The 7,498-nt window shown below is 40.8% G+C and overlaps 1 non-coding gene across 1 annotated transcript; it reads right to left on the bottom strand.

Annotated features, from left to right (window-relative positions):
- Positions 1-1,530: 1,530 nt before the first annotated feature.
- Positions 1,531-1,612, bottom strand: TRNAS-UGA. Its single transcript has one exon. It is a non-coding gene; the product is annotated as a tRNA-Ser (tRNA).
- Between the last annotated feature and the right edge of the window lie 5,886 nt (positions 1,613-7,498).

The following is a 7,498-nucleotide window of genomic DNA, read 5'->3' as shown; positions in this document are numbered from 1 at the left end:
CTCCTGAGTAACTGGGATTACAGGTCCTTGCCCCCAGGCCCAGCTAATTTTCATATTTTTAGAAGAGATGGGGTTTTCACCATGGGGCCAGGCTGGTCTCGAACTCCTGACTTCAGGTGATCCACCCGCCTCAGCCTCCCAAAGTGCTGGAATTTCAGGCATGAGCCACTACGCCCGGCCAGGATTGCCATTTTAATATAGTGTAACGTATTTTTAAAAATTTTAAATGCAAACAAATAAGTTATACACTATTTCATTCTCTTGGATACATTCTCTTGGATACAGGTATTAATCTCCCAGGGTTTTAGAGACAAATCCCTATGAGTTTAAGTCACTAGAATTGGATTTTCTGTTATTTGCAGCTGAATGTAATCCTGACTGATAGGGAAAGGTGACCAGTTAGGAAACTAATGCAGCTGCTTGTAAGTGACTTAAATGGGGGCAGAAAGGGTGGGGATTGAGCAGAGAGGATGGATTGAAAATGTAAATGTGGTGAGTGTGTGTGTTCAGCCAAGTCTCAAATAGGATGGGGCTGTGTGGGTGGAATCCACTTAGGTACCACAGAAAACTATCCCTAGCCTTGAGATATCAGGTATGTCCATAAGAGCGCCCGGGAAGCATGGGGTGGGAGAGATATGGTGAAAGTGGGTTACAGGTAGCAGACAGGGGATGTGTAGGGTCCCAAAGACTAACCTCACAATTTTCTTATTTAAAACATAATACTGGGTCCATGCAGAAATTTTAGAAAACCCAGTTAAGGAAAAAATTATTTAAGAAAACAAAAATCTTCCCAAATCACACCACCCAGGGATAATAATCCCTGCTAACATTTTGGTGTATTTCTTTCCAGCCTCCATTCATTCTCCATCTCTCTCTCTTTCTCTCCCATTCTTCCCACATAAATGGGTATATACATGAATTGCTTAACAAAAATGTTATCATAATGCTGTTTTTCGATCTGTCCTAGTTTTTGCATTTGGCAATGCATTGGGAAGGCCCTCCTACATCATTAACATCATTTTAATGCTTACATGCATAGTATTCCACTATGTGGATGTATCTAAGATGCTTTATAAGTAGAACTTTAAAATTGCTTTTATTATCTTCCATTTCATATCACTTTTGGATGTGGTCTGCAAACCGTTGGAAGTGATTCTGGGATGGAAGGGAAGGTGGCATAGCGTTGTTCTTAGTTTTAGTGAGCTGATAGTTTGCTCAGGCTGTGATAGCCCGAAAACTTCCATCAGTATTTATATTCATTTTATTTCTATTTTGCCAACTTGCTCTTCTCATGGAGTACAAGGAGTTAGTTACCTTGCCTTTTAGGGCAGTGGAAGGATTTTCCTCTTGGTGTAAACAGTGCATGTTTGCACTGACATTTATTGACTTTTCTACGGCGTATAAAACCACTCCGTAGGCGCGCCATTTAGCTGGCAGGCATTGAAAATACAAAGAGACGAGTAAAAGTTTTCATTTGAAGGTGTTTATTTAAAAAAAAAAAATAATCGAAAAGACAGAAGCACCCGCTTCCGCAGCGAGCAGGGTTCGAACCTGCGCGGGGAGACCCCATTGGATTTCAAGTCCAACGCCTTAACCACTCGGCCATCGCTGCCACGAGGAGACTCCAGAGGCGGAGACACTTTAGTGCAACAACCACTGCGCTCACGCCAGACCCGCGAGCGGGCGGGGCACGCACCCTCTGAGCCCAGCTCGGTGAGAAGCGGCGGGGCTGAGGGCTCCGGGTGCGGCAACTACTTCGTAGACGCGAAGAAATAATAGAAACCACCCTGAGTAGAGGTACGTTCAGAACTTAGAAACTCTTCCCTTCGCTGTGCTTCGAAAATCGCAACCTTGCCTAGCTTCTGGTCGCTGACCTGGTTTTCGCCCTCCCGCTTCATTAAGTCTACCAGAGGGCCGTGAAACAAAAAGATCTGTTCTGTTACGTGCTGCGGGCCCGCGCTCCCGAAAATTTGGCATTTCTGCGAGAGAAGCGTCTTCCGCGGCGTTTCCCGCCTTGGCCGGGCGTCGCCTTCAGAACACTTTCTTCGCGCATTGAGGCAGGAACTGTGAGGAGTCGGGATACTTGCCCGTGGGCTAGTCCCTGGCGGGTTTCTGCCCAAGCAGTCGTCTCCCATTTTTTAATTTTCCAGTGATCCCTTCATTGCCGAGCTCAGCTGGGAGACGTCAGGCCGCAAGTGTGCTCTCGGCTCTCTCAGGAGATGGGTGGCCGGGTACGTGGTCTGAGAACCAAGTTCTGCGCATTAGTCTGCATTCAGTACCTTTAAATGCCATTAATGCCTTCTTGTGTTCTGTGTGGCTTCTGCCCTAAGTGCTTTACCAGCGTTATTTCGTTAAAGCCTGGAGAACCGAGGTCTGGTGCTGTCGTCGCCCACCTCAGGCCTGAGGCCCGGGGTTGTGCCCGCAGGTTGGCGCGGCTGATTCCAGAGCGCATGCGAAGCCACTACCTGCGTCATGTGGTGCCACAGAAGCGCCAAGTTCTGTTGATGGACAATTTGAGAAAAATAACAGAAGGCCTTTCAGTAGTTTAAGTTTCTAGGAGTGTTCATGGAAACTCACTGCCCTTCTCATAATGGTACATTTCATAATAAGGCAGGAAGGCAACTCGACCTTTGGAAGCCTCTGTGTTAAGTGACTCCGCTAGTTAAGGTGTGTAACTTTTCTTGAGACCTTCCATACCATTTCTCGAAACCAAAGTATAGTGTTAAATGTCTACACCCATTTAATTGTGGAAGAGGTGCAGAATATTTGAGAATTGTAAGGATAAATTTTGTCTGATTTGAGATTGCTCTTTCAGGAATTTTATTTTTTTATTTTGGCAGAGCTACAGGAGGGATCCCATTTTCTCTATGAATACTGCATGGGAACAAAATAATTCCCAACATGGCCAGGCGTGAATTTTATCATAAACACAAAATTCACTTGCACTTTTTCCAATAGGTATTGTCCAAGAACTACATTTTTGTTTTTTAAATCTTGTCCTTAGATTGTACCTATGTAGCAGGACGAGCTGCAGACAAAATTCCTCAGACACGGAGTTAAGGAAGGGCTTTATTCAGCTGGGAGCATCGGCAAGACTCACTTCTCAAAAACCGAGCTCCCTGAGTGAGCAATTCCTGTCCGTCTTAACGGCTTAAAACTCTAGGGGTCTGCGTGAGAGGGTCATGATGGATTGAGCAAGCAGGGGGTACATGACTGGGGGCTGCATGTGCCAGTAATTGGAACAGAAAAGGACAGGGATTTTCACAATGCTTTTCTATGCAATGTCTGTAATCTATAGATAACATAACCAATTAAGTCGGGGTTGATCTTTAACTACCAGGCCCAGGGTGTGGCGCTGGGCTGTCTGTCAGTGGATTTTATTTCTGCCTTTTAGTTTTTACTTCTTCTTTCTTTGGAGGCAGAAATTGGGCATAAGACAATATGAGGGGTAGCCTCCTCCCTTACCTATGCCCTGAGATAACCTAGAATTTAACTTTACCTAATTTTACTCATTGTATTTTGATCTTGAAGCCATTTTTATCTTTCCTTCTGTGCAGTTGAATGATGATAATGTTTACTGAAAGCTCCTTTTCCTCCATAACCTTTCTTTCCCCTTTAAAGAATCCCTTCAATTGCTTCAAAGCTTGACAGTAATGGAAATTGATTATGGTTAAAATTGCTCAATCAAAATTTTTACTTTGAGAGGGCTTTTTTTATTTCGGGAGGGGAAAGCAAGACTATGGGGAAAAGAATCGATTATAAAGTTATTGTATATTTTGTGAAAACAATTGTGATTAAAATGTCTTTGCAACATTTCAAGTGAAATACCTATATTTAACATTTAACTTTTAGCTTGTTTGAGTTAATGTAGGCTTTTAAAAGTGAAATAATCTTTTTTTTCTGATTTATTATAATGCTAGAATGAGCCAAGAGATCAAAATTATTGATTCCTCCCACCACCCCCCCTGCAAAATGTGAATTTCCAAATCCAAATGAGTTCTTTTGGCTCCAACCTTAAGTCTTTAGCATTGTCATTTAATGCAGTGAGCAGCAAGTTAGGAATACAGAAGTAAAATATATATGTTCCTAATTCATGACAATCATATCATAAAACATTATTTTGCAACCATATACAAATTTCAATTGGTAAAGGTCCACTGGTGATCCTGATGGTCTCCTCCCTGCCACTCCCTGTTTCTGTTTTTTTATGTGGCAGTTTCTATTAAGCTAATTTGGGTGTGGAAGGCAAATATGTTGTGGCTTTCTCAGAAAACCCTTTTTGGTGCATGTTCAGAGGCAGACAGAATACTGGGAGGAACAGGGGATGTGATTGGGAGCAGTATGGCATTTCTTTTTTCTTTTATAGCAAATCAGAAATTTATTTTAAATTATTTTGATGGTTTTGGGAGCATTTTGTAAAATCATAGAATTTTAATGCTGGAAGAACCATTAAAGCTAGTCCAATCTCTTCATCTACAGGAGGAAACTGTGGCCCATGAATAGCTTGCCCAAATTCACATAGCTAATTACAGTCATGTGCCTCATAACGACATTTGGGTCAATGGTGGACCACATATACAGCAGCAGTCCCATAAAACTTTAATACTGTATTTTCACTGTATCTTTTCCATGTTTAGATCGATATGTTTATATACACAAACACTATTGTTTATGGTTGCCTACTGAATATGCTGTACAGGTTTGTAGTCTAGGAGCATAGTTTGTAGTCTAGGTTTGTAGTCTAGGAGCATTCCACAGACTGGGGAAGGGAGGATGGTTTTGGGATGATTTAAGTGCGTTACATTTATTGTGTACTTTATTTCTATTATTATTACATTGTAATATATAATGAAATACACAACTCACCATAAAGTAGAATCAGTGGGAGCCCTGAGATTGTTTTCCTGCAACTAGACAGTCCCATCTGGTGGTGATGGGAGGCAGTGACAGATCATCAGGCATTAGATTCTCATAAGGAACACACAACCTACATCACAGTAGGTTGTGCACTTTACAGTAGGGTTCATGCTCCTATGAGAATCTAATGCTGATCTGACAGGAGGTAGAGCTCAGGTCGTAATGTGAGCAATGGGGAATGGCTGTAAATACAGATGAAGCTTCTCTCTCTCACCCGCTCACCTCCTGCTGTGTGACCTGGTTCCTAACAGGCCACGGATCGGTACCAGTTGGGGACCCTAGGGGCTGTATTATATAGACTAAGTGTGTGGTAGTCCATACCATCTAGGTTAGTGTAAGTACACTCTATAATGTTTGCACAATGAGGAAATCATCTAAGGATGGATTTTTCAGAACATATCCTTATCATTAAGCGACACGAGTGTATTGGCAGACAGAGGTATAACTTGTAATATTAGCTTAGTGTTCTCACTCATTTTGTTGCCCTCATGTATTATTTGTTAGTCTCTGGCACAATGGCATATAAATTGAGATGTATAGATGGCAGTAGACAAAGCCTCCAGTAGGGAAGAGTCATGAGTTGAATGTTGAAGGCATATGAGATGTCAGATAATGAATGTGTTGTGATGGGTCATTTTTGTTCTTTATTCCAGAATCTGTCCTCCCAACTGGTATTGACACCTCAATTGTACTTAAGGGGCACCACCCCTCCACCATTGGATGAAATCTTACTTTGTCTGTGAGTCAAGGTATCCCACCCTCCTCTGGCCAAGGAGTGGGCATGTGACTTGTATTTGTTTCCTATTGCTGCATAAGAAAGAACCATAAACTTAATGGCTTAAAACAACACACATTTATTACCTTACAGTTTCTGTAGGTGAGGAGTGTGATTATGTGTTGGCTGAGTTCTTTGCTCAGGGTCTCATCAGGTCTCAAGGTGGTGACTGGGGCTGCAGTCTCATCTGAGGTTTGGGGTCCTCTTCTAAGATGACTAGTTGTTGGCAGAATTCAGCTCCTGTGGTTGTAAGACTTGCTGCTTGTCAGTAGGGGGACATTTTCAGTTCCTATAGGCTGCCCACTTTGTTCCTTGCCGTGTGGCTGTTTCCACAGCATGGTACTTTGCTTCTTCAAGGTCAGCATAATAATTCCTCTGTAGTCTGCTACAATGGAGTTTTATATAATAGAATGCAATTATGAAAGTGATTATTCTATTATATTCATAAGTCCTGCAGGTGAAGGGGATTATTTAGGGAGTGTAATAGCAGGGATGGGAATCTTGGGGACATCTTAGATTTTTGCCTACCACACAATTCAAGCTAGGCCAATCAGACCCCAAATCCTTGTTCTTTCTTTTACACAGTTGTATTATGAAAATTTCACACAAGACACATAGTAACCAACAAGAGGTGATCAAAGTGTGGTAATTTTAACTTAGCTGCCTTATGTGCTTTTGCATTTCACTTGAAAGGAATAGGTTTGACAACAACTGCAGAGTTTTAGAGGCTTTGCCACTATTTAGGATTTCTTTTCTGTAATTTTATATGAATTGGAGAATAACTCTAGGTATATGTTTTGGATACCATATGTGAGAGGACTTAGTACAAATTGGACAAAGAATATTATGAAGTTATTGGCAATAAAACCTTCATTAAGATTTAGTCAGTAAATTAAAGGTATCATGAAAAGTGATGGAAATAATTACCAAGAAATTGCTGCATTGCAAATGACCGTACTTTTAAAGCTTAAGTAATTAATTGTGGGTTAGATTTTAGTCACTGTGGTACTCATACGTAAATGTTTAAAGAAGATTGAAGATATGTCCTAGTTAGCACTAGGGAAGCTTACTTATAGGATTTTCCTACCTAAGCAGTCTCTTAATGCCATGGCCATTTAAGAAGTAAGAAGAAGAATCAAGAAGGATGGGGTCTTCTTTTCTTAAATGGTGTGATGCCAATGTAATATTCAACCTCAAATTCTCAGAAAAGTAGTTTTCTTTAACTTTGTGATAGCAGAGATCTGGACTTACCAAAGACATCTTAATCTATTTTTTTGAACCAAATCAGATATCGAAGGGCAGAATAAGCTTATTAAGAATGAAATCTTATACCCAGTTATTTATAGAAATGAATTGATTCCCTACAAAACTCTATGGACAAGCTCTATATATGGGGTTGATGTAGTGGGATTTTTATAAAGGCAACTGAAATGAACAATTTTAAGGATTACATTAAAATACAGCTATGATCAATGTATTGGGATTATAATTGGGGCACAACTAGATCCACAGACCACCAATCTTATAACTTTAAGGAGTTATAATTATAGCACCGTTTTATTTCTTTACAAGATACTGTCATCCCTTTTACTAATTCTTATTTTTTGAGGGGGCTACTAAATTATATAGGAAAACCAAGTCTTTTTCCTTGACTGTATTAGTCAGGGTTCTCTGGAGAAACAGGGTCCCTAAGATATATGTGTGTGTGTGTATATATATATGTGTGTGTGTGTGTGTATGTGTATATATATACATATACACATGAGGAGATTTATTATAGGAATTGCTTTATGTGGTTAGGGAGGC

Source organism: Piliocolobus tephrosceles, chromosome 9, assembly GCF_002776525.5.
Source record: "Piliocolobus tephrosceles isolate RC106 chromosome 9, ASM277652v3, whole genome shotgun sequence".
NCBI lineage: Eukaryota > Metazoa > Chordata > Mammalia > Primates > Cercopithecidae > Piliocolobus > Piliocolobus tephrosceles.
Note: the sequence above shows the minus strand (reverse complement) of the source record. Positions and strands in the feature narration are given on the sequence as shown.